The sequence below is a fragment of the Bemisia tabaci genome, chromosome 9, assembly GCF_918797505.1.
Source record: "Bemisia tabaci chromosome 9, PGI_BMITA_v3".
In the NCBI taxonomy this organism is placed as follows: domain Eukaryota; kingdom Metazoa; phylum Arthropoda; class Insecta; order Hemiptera; family Aleyrodidae; genus Bemisia; species Bemisia tabaci.
Window position 1 is genome coordinate 15,578,163 of NC_092801.1, and position 25,446 is coordinate 15,603,608.

The following is a 25,446-nucleotide window of genomic DNA, read 5'->3' on the forward strand; positions in this document are numbered from 1 at the left end:
GTTTGCGACGTCGCAGACTTCCTGTCGTACTTTATTTTTTAAATAAAAAACTACTTAACGTCCAGTCTTGAAAGTTTCTGTGATTTTTCCTCTTCGTGCGGAGAAAATTCTGTGAAAATTTTAAGGAATGATATTGATTTGGTCTACTTCATAAAAATAAAATGTAAGCGCAGATTTTTAAACACCGCAAACGAGATACGTGGTTTGGTAGTTTCACCGTCGATAAGTGGGTGTCACACTGTGGCCATCGATATGTTTTTCAAATCAAGCCGCATGAAGTTGGCTTTCCCCTTGGAATAAATTGAAATAGGAGCTGAAATTTTGAGACACCGCAATGCTGCCGTGCTTAGGAAGAACGCCGTATGAACATTCGAGAGTTGCCAAATTGCCCCAAAAAATACAAAATGGAATGAGAGAGGTAGAGTCCCTTTATACTGAGAGTCAAGACAACACCCCTCATGGAGTCACAAACGGGAATAAAGATTACAGAAATTGAACGTTTTTCGTAATCTTTGATCGGCCCATTCTCGAATTCCTTTTTTCGTTCCTTCCCTCATTCCGTTTGTTCCTTGCCGAACCCGTAATTCCCCGATCCATTCCAGATTATAATCTTTGCAATCGGTGAAACTGTAGTCTTTATTCCCGTTTGTGACACTGTTAAGGCCTAAAATACGGGAACCAATCAGAAATGGATTCACATTGTCTTGACTCTCAGTATAAAGGGACTCTAGAGAGAGGTAACGGAGACAGGAATTCGGGAATGGGTTGATCAAAGATTACAGCAAACGTCCGATTTGTGCAGTCTTTATTCCCGTTTGTGACATCCATAAGCCGCGTTGTCTCAACTCTCTCTATAAAGGGACTCTACATCTGAAGAACGACGATTTGTTGCTAACAACTGTCTAGACAGAGAGAATCCGTCAAACCCTCTTAGAATTCAATGGCCCGTCCCCTCCCAGCACCGAAGGCTCATGTTGACCGAGTGCGACAAGCACCAAACACCGAGCAACACTAATCGCAACCCAACAAGAACGTGAGGGCGCCCGGATTATAACAGAGATTATAACCGGGAATCGACTGACTGTCAAGAAAGCATCAACTTTCTCCAAATTCGACACCGTGCGTCCGTGCGTGCGCCTCACCTCGTGTAGGTATCGCATTCAGTGGGCTGGCGTGAATTGCGATGTATCGATTGTTCTGCCATTTAAACCTATGGTAAGGAATCGATTATTAAGGTGTTCGCTGCGATCACGCGCTGAATTTTCAAGAAACGCAATCTTTCTTTATTTTTTCTTGGGAAAACTATAGTCTATGTAATTTCTTGAAAATCGCCTAGAATTTTCTTCTCTACTGGAAGAATATCCTGCAATTTCAAGTTATAACGATGGCTTTTTTTCCCTCGAAAAAATAAAATTTGAGCGGAAATTTTAAAGGATGAGGCTATTCGTCGGTACGGTACCGACGGATAAATGGCTATTCGTCGGTACGGTACCGATGGATAAATGGCTATTCGTCGGTACCGTACCGATGAATAAATGGCTATTCGTCGGTACCGAAGAATGGTTGCTTAGATACAGAATGCCCAGAGGTTGATGCACTGTTGGAAGAATTTTCTGATGGTTTTTCTGGAGATTTGAAGGAGAGTGAACAAAGTGTAAAGGCACTAAGTGTGCGTGAAAAGTACAACATGATTCTGCCCATTGTTTTAAACATTGCTAGCCTAACCTCAAACCACGGAACCACGCAATTCAACAGTTATTTAAGTTCATTCAAGATGATTGATAACATGGTAAGGACTGGAACAAATGTACAACTATTGTCAGTTCATGGTAGCTGCTCCACGGCTTGCGAATCTTCAGTATCTGTCGCTGCCCCAACTAACAACGATCATAGTGCAGAGAGCTATTCCACCACCAGCGAATCTTCGGTTTCTGTTGCTGCCCCAACTAACAACGATCATAGTGCAGAGAGCTATTCCACCACTAGCGAATCTTCGGTTTCTGTTGCTGCTCCATCTGACGAAAATGTCAGTGCAGAGAGCTTCACGAAGCTAAAATTTAAGAGTAAAGTCATTTCACGAGGGCGACCTAAACTGCCAGCAAGACAACTTTGTTCCTTTAATCGCACCGTTGCCGACCGACAATCTGTGGAAAATCCCCCCGAAAAACGAAAACGAAAGAAAACATCTGCAAATGAAACTAAAGGCCCCACCACCCGAAAAAAGAAGCGTTCTTGATGATGACTACAGAGTAGTACATTTCAGTATTATGTGAGAGTATTAAATACATAAATTAAATTTGGAGAATATTTCTTTACAACTCGTGTTGGGTTTTTTTTCCATCTTTCACCCAATTTTTAGCTCTTAACTTCCACCAAAATATTATTAAGAAATCATATCTTTAATATAATTTACGTACTAAAATCAAAGTACCGCCGAATAGCTATTTATTCATCGGTACGGTACCGACGAATAGCTATTTATTCATCGGTACGGTACCGACGAATAGCCATTTATCCCTCGGTACCGTACCGACGAATAGCCACTTCGAATTTTAAAACATCGCGATGGCGATACGTGGTTTCACACTTTAGACATCGATATTACTTCACGGAAGTGCGCACTATCAGTGGCGTGACGTACTATGCGATATATCGATTGTTATGTCATTTAAACCTATAGAAAAGGATCGATAAACAGGGTGTCCGCAGCGAACACCTTAATAATCGATTCTTTACCATAGGTTTAAATGGCAGAACAATCGATACATCGCAATTCACGCCACGCCACGCCACTGCGCACTATGTTTCAATTACCTTGACCGAGACAGTCCCTATTAAAACCTGTCGCCGTGAAGTGCAAATTACCCCGCGGTGAAAATTCTCGGGACATTCAAAGACACCAGAAAATTAGTTGAGTCAACAAGAGCAACTGTTTACACCGAAAAACAGTTGTCTTTGCACCGTAGTCATGCGGAGAGGCATTCCACCTTGCAAATGGAAGAACATCTAAACGTTGCCTTTTCTATGATAATTTACGAATTTTTTAAAAAATGTAAGGATGTTTCTTCGAAAATTTTAGCGAATTTTACTTGCCGTTCAATTCCTCTCGTAGCAATGACCTTTCAAACATAATTTGCTAAAAATAAAAATACAAACTGTCAAAAATATTTTTCAGGGAACTCTTTCGGGTTACTTTTTTACAAAGAATTTAAGTCTGGTGGAAACGTTAAAAAGTCTCTTGGAAAATCACTGCTTTTTAATGGTTTTTACTAACTTTGTAGCCGTTAAAAAAATCCAGTAGATCTTTTACGAGTTTTCTTAACACTTTTTTTTATTACTAAAATTGTATCTCTCGTAAATCTTGCATAAAAAATAACACCGTAGACGGTTTCTGAGAACAAACATTTTAATAGTTTGTTAAGGGTTGTTTTATTAAAATTTATTATTCTTTTTAAACGTTATTTTGACAGCCTTTGCTGTTGGTGTCATATTTTTAAAAATTTCAAAAGATGATATAATTAACTGCACTAAAAATAAATATTTCGCGGAAAATGTGTCAACATTCAGATGAGCATCCGTCGTTTATCCTCACCATGTTAGTTCCTCTGACAACTCCACGATTAAATAGAAATAAAACCCAACTGCATTTAAACGTGGCCCTTATCTCACGAGTATTTTCCACTTCCCATATAAAAAAACGACTTATAGCAGTTAAGTCTTTTTACCAGTGCGGTGAATTTGTACCGTTCGGTTAGCACTTGTTGAAACAGTAGGCGCTGCCGTTAGGCTCAAATTGGCCTCAATTATCGCTCGACTATTCAAAATCATCCGACCAATTAGGCGCTGCGCCGGGTGAGAAAATATCAATGGTTATAAAGAGCGGTTCGTTGCGCCAATGATGCCAGATAGTGCTGGAAAATCAGCACTTTTCCATCCAAGTCCATGTAAAATAGTCCACATGTTATCGCGTAATCCGGCAACTTTCGTTACGACTCAATCGCCTTGCTTAGTAAAAATCGCGTATCTGATATATGATCCTAATCAAGTTAAGTGGTTTTTGCCTAGCAGAGTAGCCAACGGCTTCATTTTGCGTCTGTTGGGCCGTTGATGGGAAAAAACATAGGTTTTTTTCTGGTTTGAAACGGATGATTCTTTATCTTCACTGGAAAAAATACACATTGGATCTAGAGTCCAGACTCTTGAAAACATTGACAAGAAAAAGGTTTCTTGATTCAATCAGATTTAAGCTTAAATCAAAGAGAAATCCGCTCAAATTAAGAGGCTTGGTTCTTGATTTAAGCTTAAATCTGATTGAATCAAGAGTATTTTTTCTTGTCGATGTTTTTAAGAGTCTGAACTCTAGATTCAATGTGTTTTTTTTCCAGTGTTTTCTGAAAAACCTGCACCGAAAAAAAACTCCGGCCGTTGAATACTTACCCACGAGCTACATAGACATACCGTGGGGTACCTCTGGGCTCAAAGGCCGAAAGTTTTGGGCGTAGCACCAGGTGCAATCGAAGCTTCGGCTTCAGCACCCGGAACTTTCTGCCTCTGAGCCCGAAACGGACGGTACATCTAGATAGTCCGTTACTTTTTTTTCTTCAGTGTGACACCAACACTGGAAAAAAAAAACACATTGGATCTAGAGTCCAGACTCTTAAAAACATCGACAAGAAAAAGTACTCTTGATTCAATCAGAATCTAGCTCAAATAAAGAACCAAGCCTCTTAATTTAAGCGGATTTAGTTTTGATTCAAGCAAAAATCCGATTGATTCAAGAGTATTTTTTCTTGTCAATGTTTTCAAAAGTCTGGACTCTAGATCCAATGTGTTTTTTTTTTTTTTTTTTCCAGCGAAGGCTGCGACTGAGGTCGCCCTTTCGGGTGATTTATCCCGCTACTCGGACTATTTAAATCAAGAGGTTTCATCTGCATTGTGACCACTCGATTTTTAAGTATCGAAAAGTGAATTTTTAGCCTCTTGCCTGGTGATCAAAAAGTGAGTCCGAACTTTTTTCCACCATAAGACTCCATGTAATTTTGAAACTTTGAACAAGTATAGGGCCGGATTTACCTCCTTGCCGCCCATTCGCCGCCTATATTTTGCCGCCTTCCTCTCATTCGTTTTAAAACATCAATGAATACCATCAAGTAAACGTGCCGGAGGGAGAGACGCGTTTACTTGTGTTGGACACATTTTTTGCGAAAACCCCGTTAACACTTCTAGCAAAAGTTCACGGAACTTTGCGCAAAAGTTAAGTTCCGTAAACCTATCTCTGTGTAGACAAAGCCTTCCATTTATAAGAAATGAACGAAAACATTAAGAAAGAACAAACATAAATGTGGCTTAATAATATTAACTTCCGCCGCCCGCCGAGCTGCCCGCACTGTGTTGGGCGCAATGCGTGAAGTATTCGTGCAGTCTTGTAGGCGCTATGCGTCTCGCGCTGACCGCTGCTGAGCGCACTGTTTTTGGCGCAATGCGTGAAGTATTCCCACAGTCTTGTAGGCGCTATGCGTTTCACGCCGACCGCTGCTGAACCCCCTGTGCTTGACGCAATGCGTGAAGTATTCATGCAGTCTTCCAGGCCCTAATACGCGTTTCATGCCGATCGCCGCGCCGAGGGCTTCTTCTTATCATCTTAAGTCCTCGTCATTATTGCTCGCTGCGCCGTGCCGTGCCAGGCCAAATAGCGTGTTTGCTTTCTTTTTTAACTCAGCTAATAAAAGGTGCTGTCTCTGGTATCACCGAAAGACGACAAAATTAGAAATCACTATACTCTCAAGAATTCAGAGGTTTCGTCGCCTTTTCTCGTTTGTAATTTTTTTCTGAATCAGATTTTTTTATACGTTTATTTAAACAAATTGCAAAATTTGCCGCCAAGATCCACGGCCCATGTGGCCACCCCCTGAATCCGGCCATGAACAAGTGCTACTTTAAGTAGCAAAAACTGCACCTATCCCATTTGTCCCTCAAGCCCCTCAGTTAAAGTACTGAAGTAAAAAATAAGATAACACAGAACGTTCAAATAGAGCTTAAACAATTGAATAACAGTAAGAAATAAAGAATTAAAAGCATATGCTCCACAACCTACAAGTCAAACAAATCAGCTGTCGGTGTAAATTCTGGTAATTTGGTCAAAATCTTGCCTTTGACCCTAGCCCTCCAAATTCTGTCGTACCTCGAAATCACTTATCGTGCATACTTACGGGGAGCATGAACATGGTCATCCATGCCCATTCTGAATGAGCGTGAATGAATCGATTTTGAATCATGATCGTACATAGAAATCAGGGACGCCAAACGGACTGACACATTTTTTCAAGGACGTATCTTTTAACTCCACCTTAAAACGCCAAGAAATTACGAAATGATAAGAGAGAGAGTCACAACAGCCCGAATGCAGACAACAATAAACGTATCACCTCTGTTGTTAACTTTATCGGCCATACTTTATCGAATTTCGTAAAACTTTTTCTTACCGGCTTCTCTAAAAATTGTTGATATTTCACTACAGCTGGTTCAAGCAACCGTTCATCGTCAGGTGGTTAAAAAATGTATAAAAACTAAAATGAAGCCACTCACGATCGCGAAAACGCATCGTAATTTTAGTATTTATACATTTTTTCAACCACCTAACGATGAGCGGTTGCTCGAAACAGCTGTAGTGAAGTATCAACAACAATTTTTAGAAAAATCGGTAAGAAAAAGTTTTAAGAAGAACAATAAAAGTCCTGGTTGTTTTATGTCTCCTCTAGCCTTGTATTCTAGTGTGTTTTTATTGTTGAAATTACGAAATTTCAATTTTTCTACAGAACAAATTTTACAATGACAACACTTCCCCTCGCAAGGGGAGCGAGAAAGTAGGAAATAAAATAATATCGAAAAAACTCAAATGGTTCCAAAACCTAGCGAGAGTAAGAACACTCGACTTCGACGCGAAACGCACCGCGGTCGATGCAGGCGCTGCGCTAATCGTGCACCAATTAGACAATGACATCACGCTTTCGGTCCCGATAACCCCCCCGACCCCCAATGCCCATTGCCCCCTCCCCCCCCCCCCAACTTATCCTTCGTGAGACGTCGCTTTCCTGCCCGCTCGACGCCGCTCCTCAGTCAACAGCCAAGCGCCGACCAGATCAGCTGATCGTGCCGTCAGTTCTCTCCGTCAGTTCGCGGTTTCTCGTAATTTTTCGATTATGAGTGTGGATTGTTCCTGATTTTTGGGATTTTTTTCAGCCGCCGTTCCGGCGGTTTTCGAATCCGCGTGCGTGGGTTTTAAATCCGACAGTGTTTTGATTATTTTTTTCCCGCCCTCTTTCGGTTGTGTTCACGCCCTTTGGATTAAGTTGTGTGGTTGTGTCGAGGATAGTGTGAGCTGATCTCCTGATCGAGAATCGTGAACCTTTCGCTTACCGGTAAGGGTGATTTTTGTTTGGCTCGATTTCCGATTATCCCCCTTCTTTTCCTTTTGGTTTTTAAATAATTCGGCATATTTATATGAGACGAACGTGAGTTCAATTGAGAAAATTAACTAAACCTTAAAATTTAGAGAATTGCTACGCCACCCTTTTAGTATTTCCAATTTTCTGGCTAATGTGACTAATTTAACTCTCAAAAGACGAATCTGCGACATCATTCACAGCGAAGCGACGATGTATATCTAGATGAGACGAACAGAATCAGATTTAAAAAATTAAGATGTCACCTAAAAAAAAAAAAAAATCTAAATTAAAATGTAAAAAAAACGTTATGAGCCATCCGCCACTTTTAATTGAATGGTTAATGAATTAAACCTAAAAATGGATAAATTAAAAGACCATTAAAGCAAGTCATCAAATAGAAATTAAGTCTCAGAAAACGATAAACCTGTCGTTTCGCTGAGCTTTTGAAGTGAAGCGTTGACGGTATCAGAAAAGAAAAAGGAAACCAGTAGAAATGGCTGTGCATGAAACTGCGGAATGGGCTTAAACGAAACAAAAAAGATACTCCGCAACCTCATCGAGGTTTTTCCTACGTTGGCGCAGGCGGAGCGTGATACAGTTGAGTACGCAAATTTTAACTGCATCGTAAAATCTTAAGGTCAACCATGCTGAAAAGCAAAACCAAAAAAAAAGAGAAAGAAATTTAGTAAATATCAAGGGACAACAAATTGATTTCAAAGTATGTATCAGAAGCTGCGTGTATTCTCTGGTGTTGAATCAGTGACTAGTGGTGGAATTTACCAGCGCGGGCCGCCCGCTCAAAAATTGTAATTTTGGCGGCCCCCCCCCCCCCCCCAACCCCCTATATATAAACCCCGCTCCTGATAGCTCAATTATTAAGGAATGATGTTCTCTAGTCGCGGAAATCAACAGTCGAACTTCTGTGCGCTTGATTATGCATAAAATTGTTTTTAAAAATAAACATTTGCACTGCATTTAGGTTTACGTGTGTAGTAAATTATGTTTTCGTATCTGAAAGAAAGCATGAAAACATTTTTACAAAAAATTAAAAATTTCAACAGACGACTGGGTCCCCTAGAGCCGTGGGCCCGCCGGCCCTGACGGCCCTACATTTGGACTGCATTTTGCAATTTGGACCTATAAATTCTGGCTCTTCTGGAAAAACACTTATGTGCATAGGGAAACTAATGACAAATGCGTTGTTTTTAAACCGGGCTAGAATCTATAGGTCCAAATTGCAGAATGCAGTCCATTTGGACCGAGTTTAACAGAAAGGAACCAAGCCACATCAGCTATTGCCAAATTACATTGGATGAATTCATTTTTTATATGAAAACGGTCGGGCGGACTTTCGTGCAAATTTCAGTGAATTTTTCCATAGTACGACGCAAATTCCATAAAAGTTCCAAAGGAATACGCACAAACGTTCTCTCGTAAAAAATTGACTTGCCCGGTTTAATTTGGCAATAGCTGATGTGGCTTGGTTCCTCTCTGTTAAACGCGGTCCATTTAAGCTACTGTGTGTCATTCTTCTTTCTCTACAAAAGAGGAAAATGTACTTGTGATCATAATTCATAGCGCAATAACTCGACGCGTCGTGATGAACTGCAACGCTGTTTCGAACTTTCATGGAATGCACTTCTCGCCTCGGTGTCCTTGACCAATTGCAGCAGGCAGCTTCATCAATATGTGACGATGCGTTATTTTTATCTATTTTCTTCTTCGTGACCACTGTTGCGTAAAAAAATAGTAGTGAAATCTTCGGCACGTGTTGGAATGTAATGGCACGCAAATTATGAGCAAAACTGCCTATATGTACGTCGTAAAAATCGTCGCCTACCTGACATAAAGGCGTAACTACACTCTGCAATGAACCCTGTCCTCCATACAATTCAATGCTTTTCCGGGCTCATCTCAATGTGTAGGCACGCCCTTATGTCAGCCAAGCGACGAAATATTCATGAATTCTCTGATACTCGGTTCCACTATTTCCTATGTTTCTATCTATTCCGCTGAAATGTTGTTGAAAGTTTAAAATCTTGTAAAGCTCTGAATGTGCGAATGCAATTTTCTTGAGTGGTGTTGTGTGAATTCAGTGTGTAAAAAATATTAGTACACACTTCAAAATTCCTAATGCACACATTGTGCGGCATTGCAGCTCGGCGAACATTTTCTTTCATTATATAAATCACAAAATCAAAGTAATTAATTGTGTTTAATCATTTTACTTTATGCGTTAAAAATCTAAAGTGTGTCTTTCAAAAGTTTTTCAAAACTTATTTGATTAAATTTTACCTTCCACGCGTAAATGTTCAGAAAAATAAGTTCTTTTTCAATTAAATTATAACCGTAAAGAATATACCTTTTTTAAAATGTAACAGTTTCTTAAAGGGTTTTCCCCTTAACAGTTGTTGCTATTTAGGACCGACTCAATCGTTTTAAAAGCGTGTCTCAAATATTCTTAGAAAAATTGTCAAAATTTCCATTTTAAGAAACCTTTTTTCCTAGATACATGTTTTTAAGTAAAATGCGCGTCTGGTAAAATTTACGTAAGTATATAGAGGCCTTCAAAAACAGAGTGCAAAACCAACATTTTGAAATTTTTTGCTTCTATTAAGTTAAGAATCTAAATTTTTGTATCTGCACTCACTCTTCATATTTTCTGCAAAAACCTAAGATCTAGCTTAAGATGCTGAAGATGAACTAACTGACTTTTCAAAAGTTTGCTAACATTTTTGTCAAACATTTCAAATTATGAAAAGCCCCTGCACATTGTTCAAGCATTTTCAACACTTTTTAAAATTTAAATTTTAACTCTTGTAATGAATACTAAAAAAAATGTCTCTTGAAACAGGAATTTCAACAGTGGTCTTTATAAATTTAACGTATTTTTCCATAAATTTCAAGAGGAGTCTCTTTGAAATTTACAATTTTTTAGGCTTGTTTCTAACAGTCGTCGCCACTTCAGAAATCGCGGTTTTTTTTCTTATTCTTCTCTTTATTTGTCTTTTTAATCCGATAAATAGCTTTGACTTAACGTTCACCCCGATTCAAAGTTGATCGCCGGCATATTTCATCGTGACCTCATCCAACATCCAAGCGTGAATACTGCTCACAATGAGTTGTTTACTAGTAGTCCCACTCGACGACTCGATTTTGCCAGTGACCTTATTCCACCCAATAAATCTAGTTTTATTTTAATATGTTCTCCCTCCCTGACTCACTCCTCTTCGCACCGAATTTTTTACCATGTCTGGAAGTAGCCTCTCGGGAAGAGGCCTCCAATAAAACGCACGTTAGATCTGGCGGGCTGATAGATTGAAATTGATAGATAAACCCCGGTAAAAATTGGCGATAGGAGCTGCGTTTCAAAATACCATAGGAGTTCTTATAGCGGACTAAAGAAACGCTATTGAAAATCATATAGCTGGCTGTAGAAAGCGGAGCGAATCATATAGCCGGGCTATACGAAGCTATAAAAAAGTATACAGTCGGGCTATAGTTCCTATCGCCGGGCTTTACCCTTTATCGCCATTGGCTTTAAAAGGCTATCAGAAATTGTGTAGAAATTCGTGTGCTTTGGAAATCATTAAGTTTGATACGGAACTACCTTAATATTTACAAAAGCACACATAATATTTTCCTTTAAAACATATTTTTTTTTTCATCAATTAAATTGAGAATAGTCCATACAGAGTGTGCAAACATTTCAAAATCATGAGTTGAAAAACGCTGACTCCGCGAGATTAAATATTAGAGCCTAACACAAAGCGGAGCGGCGACGCACTGGCGCCTACAAACCTAACAGGGATACTTCACGCATTGCGCAATGCGTGAAGTATCCCTGTTAGGTTTGAAGGCGCCAATGCGCGTTTCGCGCTGGCTGCCCGCCCGCCGCGCCGCAGCGTCCACGGCGCTTGAAGCAACTATTTCACACCAGAGGTATTACACAGTGTCATAAAAAATTGAAGGCGCTCCAACATATTAAGAATGACAGTCATCCTCAAAAGTACGGAGCTTTCCTCGCAAAATAAATCAAGATACTACGGCACATAAAGAGAGCGGTAGTCCAAAAACTAACTAAGTCCTAGTATCCGTATTTAGTAACGTTTAGCATAAACTTTATCGTCTGGCTGTTGCTGAATCGCCATCGGCTATAAAAGGCTATAAGAAATTGTACAGCCGGCTATACAGAAGCTATTGGAAATCTTACAGCCGGCTTTAGGTCTATGGTATTTTGGAACACACATTCTACTGCCAATTTTTACCAGGGAAGCGATAGATAAAGAAGACATAGTGAGTATGGAGCGATCTTATTGGTTAATTTGCGTGATTCTTATAGACTATGGGGATAAATGGTGGAATAACCATAGGGTCTCTCGTGGTAATATATTGACGGTGTAAGTCGGCAATCACATAACTCGTTTGCGGTGTCTGAAAATCTCCGCCTCTACATATGTTATTTTTTTAAAGGAGAACAAACGGACATCATTCCTTGAAGTTTTTGCAGAATTTTCTTCGCACAGAGAAGTAAAATCTCGGCAGTTTTAAAGAATTTCCGTTGAGTAGTTTTCCGTTTAAAAAATAAAGTATGACAGGAAGTCTGCGATGTCGCAAACCGAGTTATGTGATTGCCGACTTACACCATCGATATGGTACTTTTTTCTCTGACACACCGAACAGTTCGACCTGGAACTTTGTTTTTTCACGGCACCAAGAGTCATAATTCAAATTTAAAAAACGAAATTCCACGTCGAATTATACCGTGTTTTTGAAAAATGAAGTCTCATGTATTACCCATCAATCTCTTCAGAAAATCTGGAGAGTTGATTTCTGAAATGTTCGACTCATTTTTCCTTGTTTTCGAGATATTTTCGATGAAAAATGAGCCCCACGTTATTTTCCATAAGGGGCCCAGAGGGTGGGTACCAGGCGGATCAGCCAATCAGAGACGACTCGCATAATTATAGGGGGTGCCACTCGGCCTGCAATTCTATTGCTGCTCTTGTTTTCTTTTTGGTATCCTCTTGAAAAATACAATTCGAGAGGAGATTTTCTAACTTCGGAACTGGCAACCGAGATCATGGTTAGGTACTTTTACCATTGTTGACACCATTGTAGGCACTCCTGCGTGCGTGGTAAGGAAGAATGAAGAGGGCGGACACCTTTTAGTTCATCGTGCAAATTTGAGGAGAACCCATTAGTCACGAAGTGTTTTACACTGTAAAATGACTCGTGAAGTCATAAACATCCGATAAGTCTCGCATCGATGACTGTCGTTTTGACCGGCAAGATACTGCCGTGCTAAGGAAAAACGCCGTATGAGCCTTCAGGTGTTGCCAAATTTCCTTCGATAAAATACGAAATTCCTGGAAAACTTGTGGATATTTGTATACTAATATTTTACAGGATTTCAATCACAATTTAATCTATAGCATCTGAAAATGTCGAGGGAAAATATTAACAAGTTTCCTGAAAAAGTTACATTTTACTGGAGGAAATTCGGCAACTCTCGAATGTTCATACGGTGATCCTTCTTAGCACGGCAGAATAGCGAAGGCAATTAGTCCCTATTGACTCTGCTAATTGCAAAAAAGTATTCCCATCAAGATCTTCAAGGATTCTTAGCTCTATTCAGATTAGTGACTTGCCAAAGTAAGCATCTTCATTATTGAGCCATGAAGACTTGAGATCATAACTAGGAAACTTTCGCAGAGAGGGCCCGTCAAAACCGAGGATATCTCTTAAGTAATTAAGAAGTAAAAAAAAAAAAAAGCTTTTGTGAGGTTGCTGATTATCAACAATTTTTAAACTTTTCTTCCGTGAATCCACCTTACTGCTGCTGAAAGAGAACACCGTAGGAACATTCAAGAGTTGCCTAATTTCCTCCGATAAAATGTTTATTTCTGAGGAAAGTTGTGAATATTTTTACTTGGAGCTTTTCAGGCACTTCAGATGAAACCACGAACAAAATTCTCTGAACAATTGGAAGAAAAATATTCACAAACTCTCCCGGAAATTCGTGATTTGTCCAATGAATTTTGGCAACGTCTGAATGCTCATACGGCGCTTTTCCTCAGCACGGCAGATTTCACGTGTCGAATTTTTTCTTGTGTTTTTTTATTTTTTTTTATTTTTTTAACACAGAACTCAACTATTTATCCCCTTTGAACCAGTGGGATGGCCGGTGGCGTACTTTGCTGTATATCGATTCATCTGTCATTTAAACCCATGGAAAAGGATCCATAAACAGGGTGTTCGCATCGCAACAAACACCCTAATAGTCGATTCTTTACCAAGGCTTCCAATTGGGAGATATCGATGATCGATCAGTCACGCCTCGCCACTGCTTTAAACCCTTCTATAAATACATTTCAGATTCTGAAAGATACACCCGAAAAACTATATCATATACATATTAAAAAGTTCAAAGCTTGGTTTCCTTAAAACAGATGACACGCAACAGTTAAATTGGACAACGTTAAGCAGAAAGGAACCATGCCGCATCATCTGCTACCAAACGCAATTGGGCAATCTAATTTTTTAAATGAAAACTGTTGTGCGTATTTTTGTGTAAATTTCAGTGAATTTTCCGCAAAGCACGAAGCAAATCCCTTCAAATTGTCGAATGAATGCGTACACAGGTTCTCTTGTAAAAAATTAAATCGCCCAGTTAAATTTGGCCACGAGTGATGTGGCTTGGTTCCTTTCTGCTAAACGCGATCCAATTCACTCAGGCTGTTCTTAAAAGATCCGCAAGGAAAGCTTGAATTCGCGAACATCTCGTCACACCGAACGTGACTTGGACAGTGTCCAATGAGTTATAGCACCGTTCGCACGAAAAAAATAATTACATGGAAGGGTCATTAAGTTCAGTCGCTCCAGAAAAGTCCGTAGATAAAAATCGAGGTGCATTGCTTAATTATTACGTAACGCAGAGCTCGTGTTACGGAATTGATAGCCCTTGCACATCTTCCATTCGACAAGCACTAATTAGCATTCCGGGGAGATCAACGGACCTTACAAAGCGCGTACAATAAAAAATGAGATGACTAAGGAGGACCAAAGTTGGGAAAAAATACTTTTTGCTTTTTTTATCCGACTTGCACGTGCTGTATGACGTCACTGATGAAGAAGGTGCAATGCCGGAGGGTCGTGACCGTATTTATGACGTCATCGCGCGTACGGGTCGGGGGTCGCGTGACGTAGCGCGAAGAGGCGACGCGGCGTACAGTGGAGTGAGTCGATGGGAGAAGTTGGATCCTTATGGTGGAAAGAAAGTTCAAACTGACTTTTTGATGCTTGAAAATTGGAATTCGGGAGCGAATTTTTCACAGCATAGGCATGCATTAAGGCTAGTTTTACTTGACATCATGAAAACTCAATTTTTTCAAAATCTGCACTTGTGCGCCTTGTCCTCCAAGCCCCTCGATTGGAGTCGAGTAAAACCACGACCGTTCGTTCCGTATTTTTAGTCATAAAATGTTGATTGGAGTCACCAAACTTGGGTTTAGGGTAATGTAAAATTCAGCAAGAAGATTCTGAAAAAGCAGTTATAAGCCGAATTCGATTTGACACTAAACACCTTCACTAGAACTAGAAAACAACGTCCTATGTTAAGCTAAGGATAAATAAGCCGCATATGACTTAAGGAATTACGTACAATTGCTTAAGCAACAATTACTAAAATTATGGTTATAAAAAATGTTGAATAATGGCCAAATTACAGTAAATCGTAGGAAAAGCACCAGTTGTTTACGAACGTTGTGATAACAAATCCGCCATGTTTCCGATCGCCCACCTGGAAATCGCATTTCAAGTGGAATTTCAACCTCCAGTTCGTTTATGCGGAATGCGAAAACCTAGTCTTTAGTGTAAAATAAGGTTTCAAACACAAATTTCGGAAACCTACATTTCGTTAGTTCCGCATCGTTTACGCCGTGATTTGAACCTTGGTTTCAAACTCGGGTTTCGACTGAAGTTAGGTTTAGAGCCTCGCATAAACATATCGACGGTGAAAGTCGGCAATCACATAACTCGGTTTGCGACGTCGCAGACTTCCTGTCATACTTTATTTTTTAAACGGAAAACTACTCAACGGCAATTCTTTAAAATTTCCGTGATTTTTCTTCTTTGAGCGAAGAAAATTCTGCATAAATTTCAAGGAATGATGTCAATTTGTTCTCTTTTAAAAAAATAACTTAGAGGCGGAGATTTTCAGACACCGCAAACGAGTTATGTGATTGCCGACTTGCACCGTCGATATGTAGCTCGTGTAAAGGGACTCTAGTCCCAGGGCCGGATTTACCTAATTGCCGCCCATGGGCCGCCTGTATTGTGCCCAAATTTTGCCGCCCCCTTCTCATTCGTTTTGAAACATCAAAAAAAAACCCCTCAAGTTAACGTGCCGGAGGGGAAGGGGTGCATAAGACGCGTTTACCTACTCGTGTTGAATTCATTTTTTGCGAAAGCCCTGTCAACACTACTAGCAAAATTTCAGGGAACTTTGCCTCTCCATTTATAACCAAAAAATTATGAAAGAGCAAACATAAATTTGGTTTCATAATTTTAACCTCCGCCGCCGTGCCGCGCTGACCACACTGTGTTTGGCGCAATGCGTGAAGTATTCATGTAGTCTCGTAGGCACTGTGCGTTTCACGCCGCGCCGACCGCTGTAGACCGTACTGTGTTTGATGCAATGCGAGAAGTATTCGTGCAGTCTTGTAGGCGCTAATATGTGTTACATGCCGACCGCCACGCCGAGGGCTCGTCCTTTTCATCTCAAGTCCTCGTCATCATTCCTCTCTCCGCTAAGCTCCAGGCCAAATTGCGGGTTTGTTCCTCTCTTCACTCTACTAATTAAAGATGCTATTCCTTGTATCACCGAAAAGCGACAAAATTAGAAATTACTATACTCTTAGGAAAGAGAGATTTTGTCCCCTTTTTTCATTGATAATTTTTTTTTTCTGAATCCGATTTTTTTATACCTACATTTAAAAAAATTGCAAAATTTGCCGCCATGGGCCACGGCCCATGTGGCCTCCCCCTTAATCCGGTCCTGTCTAGTCCTAGAGTCCCTGTATACTGAGAGTCAAGACAACACCCCTCATGGAGTCACAAACGGGAATAAAGATTACACAAATTGAACGTTTTTCGTAATCTTTGATCGGCTCATTCTTAAATTCCTTTCTCCGTTCCTTGTCTCATTCCGTTTGTTCCTTGTCGAACCCGAAATTCCTCGGTCCACTCCAGATTATAATCTTTGCAATTGGTGAAAATGTAATCTTTATTCCCGTTTGTGACACTATGAAGGCCTAAAATCCGGTTAGCCAATCAGAAATGGATTCGCATTGTCTTGACTCTCAGTATATAGGGACTCTATCTAGTCCGACCTCGTCGAAAGGCCCGTTTCACTGTGCGGCAAGCGACGAGTTGCGGTGGCGCGCGATCGGAAATTGAATGATGATGGATGCGCGGTCACCGGTGCCGCGCACGCAGCGCAGCGTCCGATTACCCGCGTCGTCGTCGTCTTCGCTTCCGCTTGCGTTATTAAGCGTGGGCGTGGGCTTTTGGCGGCCGAATTCGAGGTTTTCGACGCTGCCTCGCCAACGCGGCCCTGGCTGCATTGCCGCCGGCTGTCCTCACGTGTTTCCACACACCTCCGATCATATCAACACCGCCTTCAATTTCCAGTCGGGACCCAGAGGAGGATCAAAACGTTTCGGGTACAACTCCAATGACACACTGTTAAAAATCTAGCAGTGAAATCCGGTGCCGGAATCTTCATAGCCCCCGAGAACCCCGAGTGACATGAATGCCAAGCGAAATTAGGACCATAAATGCGGGGTAAAATCTACTCTTTTCACGGAGTGACTTAAACTTTTAAGGAGCGGAATCCGATAAATAGTTAGACTTAACGTTCACCCCGATTCAAAGTTGATCGCCGGCCTATTTCATCGTGACCTCATCCGTAGAGTACATAGAGTCGTAATGTAAATGGGAGGGCTGGCGCCATGTTCTGCTCGACGGATTCCGAGCCCGGTGTGCGCCGAGTTCGGGTCGCTTTTTCGATACATTTTCGATCCAAAATGGCGGTGTGGAATACGTGGTAATTCCTATCTCCTTTGTTGTTGTTGTTGTTGTTGTTGTTGTTGTTGTTGTTGTTGTTATCGGATGGCCGGGTACCCGTGTATCGCAAACAATCGATTATGTATCGAAAAAGTGACCCGGCGTCACACAGGAGTCTCGGAATTCGAGACATGGAAAATGCTTAAAAGTGGCGCCAGCTCTCCCACTTACATTACGACTCTATGTACTCTATGACTTCATCCAACATCCTAGCGTGAATACTGCTCACAATGAGTCGTTTACTGGTAGTCCCTCCTGACGACTCGATTTTGCCAGTGACCTTATTCCACCCAATAAATCTAGTTTTATTTTAATTTTTTCTCCCTCCCTGACTCATTCCTCTTCGCACCAATTTTTACTTTCTCGCTCCCTTAGGGTAGAGAGGAAGTATTGTCATCCTCCAAGGAAAAAAAAGTTGAAATTTCATCATTTCTAGACGTTTTAAGGGCCCTGGAGTTAAAATAACCATACTTGAAAAAATGTGTGTCCGTCCTTCCGGCGCGGCGTCCCCCAAATCTGTCTACAGCGATATCTCAGAATCTATCCGTTCGATTTCATTCAAAATATGCAGAGAACACAATATCTATGGTCTCCTTATGCACGTCAAACGATTTTGGGGCACGCTAAGATTTGGAGGGGGGGGGGGCTAGGGTCCAAGGTCCATTTTTAGGTCCATATCCCTTTTGTCGTCTTTGTCTATAGCTTTGTCTATCAATTTCAATAATTAGCCCGCTGATGACGAGTGGCGTGGGTGGGCTGCGGCTGTCATAATTATGTCCCCTAACGTGAAGCAAATTTCCCAGTCGACTCGACTCCCGACTACTTCTCGCTCCTCTGACGTAAGGGCGTATCTCTGTTTCCAGATGAGCTTTGGAAAGCGTAAAACTATGTGCGAAATAGGGCTCACGTGGATATTGAGGTACGCCCTTACGGTAAGAAGAACGACATAGGCACTGAGTCGTGGACTGCCGTGCTAAGGAAAAACGCCGTAGGCCATCAAGTGTTGCCAAATTTCCTCCGACAAATCACGAATTTCCAGGAAAATTAGTGAATATTTGTCTTCCAATTTTTCAGATAATTTTGTTCGCAATGGAGATGTTGCATGTGTGAGGAATTTGCGATTTGACTATTGATTCTTATGTAAAAGTTCGCGAGAAACACGATGGTGCCACTGGTTTTCTCTGAAATCAACTCCCAAGCTCAAAAAACGCTCTCAAAGTTGGGGCCAAAATGGAGGGGATATCCCACGCTATCCTGAGAGTCCACCTCTACATCAAGACAAACTCTCCATGCAAAGATAGGGAGCAAGTACATTAGCAGGATGTCGTGTTTTCAGTTTTGGAGTCCCCAAATAAAGTGGCAGCCCTGTCAATGTATTTGCTTCCTATCTTTGCATGGAGAGTTTGTCTTGATGTAGACGTGGACTCTCAGGATAGCGTGGGATATCCCCTCCATTTGGCCTCAACTTGAGAGCTTTTTTTGAGCTTGAGGATTGATTTCAGAGAAAACCAGTGGCACCATCGTGTTTCTCGCGAACTTTTACATAAGAATCAATAGTCAAATTGCAAATTCCTCGCACTTGCAACATCACCATTTCTCCTAAAGTTCCTGAAAATATCAAGGAAAAAAATTAATATTTTCCCCAAGAATGAACATTTTATGGGAGGAAATTTGGCAACATTGGAACGCTCATACGGCGTTTTTACTTAGCACGGCAGTAGAGGACGGAGACGGAGATGGCTCCGAATGACGACTCCCGTAATGATAATTACGTGACGGCTTTGCTTCGGATCTCGCCCGGAATGCTGCTCCGCAGCCCCGCTCATCAAGTGACCAACCGCGCGTTTCGCAACGGAGTGAACCGAGTTTTTCACCGCTCGGTTCCATCATCCATCAACGACCGTGAAGCACCGACCAAAGCGTCTCAAAACCCAAGGGAGGTTGGACCACTCCGCCGTAATACTCGGCCCTCAGACCTATGCACAGACCCAGGGTGGCAAAATTTCATGAAAAATAAATTCTTGAAATTTCACGTGAAACATTTCATGAAATTACAGAAATTTATGAAATATATTGAAAAATACCGGTTCGTTTTCATGTTTCGCAAAATTTAAAAATTGCAGGGTGTCTACAATTGTCCGAGTCAAATAGTACTGATTTTTTAAGGGCGGTCCGGAAGTACTGAAAAAGTGCGGAAATTCCGCAAAAAGGTCCGGAATTTCTTTCAATTTGTTGTCATTTTTGGCGCAATTTCACATCGTTGAAATTTTTCGAATTTATCGTCAAATGGAGGTACTGAAAAAGTACGGAATTTTTCCGTCAGAGGAGGTACTGAATTTCTTGAGAATGTACTGAAAAAGTACTGTAAAAGTACTTATTTTTGACCAGCCTGTTTTAGTAGACACCCTGAAATTGGGACTTTCTTCCTTTTTTGTGTGTTTAAGTGCGGGTTGCATACTCTAGCCCCTGAAAAATATGAAATATTTTACAGGCTCGTGAAATTTCATGAAATATTTCACTGAAATTTCCAATCTTTCATCTCTTTCTTACGTTTCATGCCACCTTGCACAGACCATTATTAGACCTGATTAGAGACCAAAAAAACTAAATCATGGTTCATTGCGAACAATATAGACCTTTAAGGTGATTCGTCAAGCTTAAGTGACGTGGTCGAGAACTGGCATGCGATATATCGAATCGATTAGGTCAAAAATCTCCGCAGATTTTGAATTTTTAGCCCCCGGAAGAAAAAATGTTTACCGGGACATTCTTTTAGAGAGTAAAATTAATAATCAATGAAGGTGTGATTATATCATATAAATCCCAATTTAATGTGATCATGTGATATAAGAGCCATGCCGTGAGACTTGTCTATATTAAGAAACATTTACACGGATGATTAATAGGTACCCAATGTATCACTACGTCTTGGCTCTACGTACGTATTTTGCGTCTCAGCTTTGCTTTAAAGCGTAATCAATTTATTTGTGTCAACCGGCGTATGCTAAAGCCTTTTATTCAAGGGCAAAATGTCAAGTCAATGCTACAGCGAAGAGAGCAGCAAGTGTCAAATTTTCGAAATCGAGTTTCCTTTAAAAATCGTCTAATCTCTTTTAATGAAATGACGGGTATAGCTATAAAACAGCAAATTCATCTTAATTTCATGAAAACGAGACATATGGGAAAGCCGTAAATGCGCAAAAAAACACTTAGTTTCAGGCAATACACCTGTAAGTGACATTATTCCTGCCGAGAGCCAATGGAAACAGCGCTTTCAGGTAAAGTGCCGCCGCCGCCCTCCTCTGCCAATTTCTAACCTGAAAATGTGTTTGTTGTGTGTCCAAAACACAACCAAGCGAAAACATGCGGAAGATAGCACTTACGACTGTCTTGCCTAACATTAGCCTATCATGGAAATTAATGATACCCTTTTTATGTAATCGGAATAAAATCGATCGATTTTGATCATCCAAACGATTTCTAGTAGTCTTTCGGATGATTATTAGTAGCAGTTTGATAAAGAACGGAGGTTTCTGTCAGTAAAATGTTCCGGTGAGAAGCTTCTGAGGCTGTTTTCACAAAACTTCATTTTCTGCACTTACTGCTCTCTTCGTTATCACAGCAGAATAAGGCAATGCTAAACCGGAAAGAAATAATCATCGATGGGCCCAACTCGTGAACTGATTGCGTTACGCCGCTTGATTCGTAGGGCGATCAGTGTTATCGATTCGCTCGCACAAGTTCCATATGAGTTCGATGTATTTTCGGTTAGTGATAGCGCTGATTCATGGAAATAAACGAGAAAAAAACGCGCATTCCTTGTATGAATGACACATCGGAATGATGAGTAGTCCACAGAGCAAGCGCGTATTGACACCGGCTACCACAGAGTAGGTAACGATATGGTGTTTTATCTAAATACTTACCCTCATGGGCAGAGTATTGTCAGTTGAAGACAATTTTCTGATTCTTGAAGTGTTCTTGAAGGTGATTCGATGGACGCCATATTTTGTGTCAGAACGGCATGCTATATATCGCATCAATTTGTTCCATTTTTTCAGCTACTCGTCATTTTTCTCCAATTTTGAGATCGCAATTCGTTGTCAGGAGACTAAAGCACTCGCATACCAATTTTAACAAAGAAATTCAACGTAATAAAGGCGTGGTTTTTTTTAGAGACAAAATTTCGCATTCGATACTGATATTGAAACTGCACTCGAATGCGATATTTTCTTTTTAAAAAAACCACGCCTTTATTACGTATAATTTCTTTGTTAAAATTGGTAAGTGAGTGTTTTAGTCTCCTGACGACAGAATTGCGATCTCAAAATTCGAGAAAAATGACGAGTAGCAAAAAAAAAAATGGAACGAATTGATGCGATATATCGCATGCCGATCTGACACAAAATATGGCGTCCATCGAATCACCTTAAATACTTACCCTCATGGGCAGAGTATTGTCAGTTGAAGACTATTTTCTGATTTTTGAAAAAGCTCTATTTACTGCTGCCTTAAACAAAATATTACCCTCTTCTACCAATCTCTAAACTTAAAATTTGGGAAGGTATGGATTCGATCGAAAATAAAAACGTGAACGATTTGACGTGATGTGATTCGCTCGACAAGATTCGATCGATTCACAGAGTTGCCGACCGATTCACGGGTTTGCCAATCGATTTTTGGGTTTTTGTCGATCGAATCACGTCGATTTGTTCACGTTTTTATTTTTCGATCGATTCATGTTACTCGAATCGACACGGCGGTTCTTTAATATGCAGATCGAATAAGTGTCGATCGGTTCACGCTGATCGACTCACGTTTTTATTACTCCATCGATCCACGTCGATCGAATCCATACCCTCCCTTATCATTGGCGGATCCAGCAAATTGGCAACACTGTTTTCTCCATTAAAACATATGGAAATGTATCGATTTTTGGAGGGACCAGGTGCCCCGACGAGAATCGATTATTTGACACAGGTTTAAATGGAGGGAATCCGTTGTTGCCGAATTGCTGGATCCGCCCCTGTCCCTTTTAAGGCCCCTTTTTCCGCGGACGACAACGGTGACATTTGGACTACATTTTGCAATTGCGAACTATAATTCGGGCTCATCCGTACAAACACTCATGAACAGGGGGAACTTACGGCACATACGTTGTTTCTACCCTGGGCCAGAAATTGTAGTTCCTAATTGGACTGCATTTTGCAATTTGGAACTATAAATTCTGGCTCATCTGAAAAAACACTTATGTGCGTAGGGAAACTAATGGCTCAAACGTTGTTTTCAAACCGGGCCAGAATTGGACTGCATTTTGCAATTTGGAACTATAAATTCTAGCTCTTCTGGAAAAACACTTATGTGCTCAAGGAAACTAATGGCACATACGCCGTTTTTAAACCGGGCTGGAATTTATAGTTCCAAATTGCAAAATGTAGTCCAATTTATAGTTCCAAATTGCAAAATGTAGTCCAATTTATAGTTCCAAATTGCAAAATGCAGTCCAATTACAGAATGCATTTCATTTTACTCCGATGCGGGGCTCTGAGTTGCGCGAGTCCAAAGTCACGGCTGAGGCGTTCCCATGCACACACCGGACCGACAGTAGCGTGGCGTGCTTTGCGATATATCGATGTATCTGCCAGTTAAACCTATGGTAAAGGATCGATATACGGGTGTCCAGAACGAACACCTTAAAGTTCGATTCTTTACCATAGCTTCAAATGGGGAAATGTCGATAATCGATCTTTCGCCGTGCCTCTGCGGACCGGAGCAGGAGGATTTCGTAATTCGGACATCGTCATGGGAAAGGGTTACCACACAGGCCACAGGCCGCCCTGACCGACCGCGATAGGATCTCTCCTCGTCTGTTTGATGATCCAGTTTGATGGTGCCACGCCGCCGTGCCCAGGAAAAACGCAGTATGAGCCTTCAGGCGTTGCCAAGTTTCCTTTGATAAAATGTGAATTTACCGGGGAAAATGTGAAGATTTTTCCTCCGGATTTTCAGAGATTTTTGTCGACGATTAGAGCTAAATTATCTGAAAATGTCAAGAGAAAACATTCATAGCTCTCCTCAAAAATGAACATTTAATCGAAGGAAATCTGGCAACCCTCGAATGTTCATACGGCGGTTTTCCTAAGCGCGGAGGGCGTGACTCTTGATTGTGCCTCGGCGTGTGTTCGCGCGTTTACGCCTTGTTAGCGCCCAGGTCGAGCGGCTAATGGCCCTTCGCTCCCATGCCCACCAAAAACCACTTAAACGCCACGGAAACGCTGCAGAAATATGCCGTTCTTCTCAAATCCTGCAGCTAATAGCTTTTTGCCTCTATACCCACGAAAAACCACTTAAACACGGTGGAAACACTGCGGAAGTATGCGGTTTTTCTCAAATCCAGCGGCTAATAGCCCTTCGCTCCCATGCCCACCAAAAACCACTTAAACGCCATGGAAACGCTGCAGAAATATGCCGTTCTTCTCAAATCCTGCAGCTAATAGCTTTTTGCCTCCATACCCACAAAAAACCACTTAAACACGGTGGAAACACTGCGGAAGTATGCGGTTTTTCTCAAATCCAGCAGCTAATAGCCCTTCGCTCCCAAACCCACTAAAAACCACTTAATCACCGTTGAAACGCTCCACGAATATGCGGTTTTCTCAAATCTGACGGCTAATGGCCGTCCGCTCCCTCGCTCACCAACAACCGCATAACTACGATGGGGATGATGTGTTAATATGTGTTTTTTCTGGTATCGAGTGGCTAATAGCCCGTTGCTACCTTCCGCACCTGAAACCGCTTAGCTGTTGTGGAAATGCTGTGTAATAAAACGGTTTTTTCACATCGACTCGCTATTCGGTACGGTTACCGTTGTCATTGCGGTTTTCGGGCGGAAATATTTAGGACCTCTGCAGGACACGCTTGTTAAACACCTTTGTGCTCTGAATGGGAGGGAAGCTTTAAAGCTTGTGGAAAAATTCGGAGCATCGTTCAATTATTCCGCAATTGTCGTGGGGATTTCTAAGAGCTTAATCTATGATCTTTCATAATTGTATGGTAAACGGAGGATTTATGTAGTGTTATTTTGTACTGGAACTTAATCAACGAGTTATTTTTGCAATTAATGATTACAATTTTCTGGCCTGATTTGTTATGTGAAAGTTTTAAAGTTAATGGGAAGAATTAGGTATTATCATCTTTGACCGCCCCAATCATCCTCCTGATCTGTGATAATGATCTCTCAAAATTTTTCTAAAAAATGGAAAGTGTATACCATGCCTTTTTTTCCACTAACACAAAAAGTCACACAAGTTGTACATATGTATCGCATTTTGCAATAAGGAACCACTATTTCAGGCTCCACCAGAAACAACATACATGTCATTGGTTGCCCTATGTACGAGGGGCGTTCAATAAGTAAGTATCCCCCCCCTCTAAAATCCATAAAAATGGACCAATTTTAAAAAACTTGGGCTCAAAATCTTCCTTAGGATATTTTGAGTTCAACAAAACAAACCGCAACAAAATCGGACTATGTGCGGCCGAACGCGAGCCGTTTGAACGCGCCGAGGTGCTCGACGCTCCCGCCGAATCTGCGAGGATTTGAAGTCCGCTACAGGAGAAGAGCTTCTCTGCCAAAGCCTCAGTCGTTCATCACTGACGAAAAATCAAAGAAATTTTTGTAGAATAAGGGGCTTCCCTCTCTTCTCCACATAACCAGCTCGAACCAAGCAAGTCTGATACTGAGACTAAGACTAAGAGAACAGCTTTTGGATGCCTCGTGCGTGGAAGTCTTTCAGCTGACCGCGGATGAAAGAGTGGACGGCTTGTTTGACCTCTTCCACTGATTCAAAATTAACTCCTCCGAGTTCAGATT

General features: G+C 41.1%; 1 protein-coding gene across 8 annotated transcripts in view; it reads left to right on the plus strand.

Annotated features, from left to right (window-relative positions):
* Window positions 1–25,446, plus strand: part of tmod (tropomodulin) — a 266,526-nt gene that overhangs the window by 180,115 nt on the left and 60,965 nt on the right. The window contains exon 1 of one of the 8 annotated variants that reach the window (XR_011900493.1): window positions 7,103–7,418. The exons of the other annotated variants lie outside the window; for them this stretch is intronic. The gene's annotated coding sequence lies outside the window, so the exon portion shown is untranslated. Of the gene's footprint in view, window positions 1–7,102; window positions 7,419–25,446 lie in introns of those variants that run through there. 8 annotated transcript variants of the gene reach the window in all.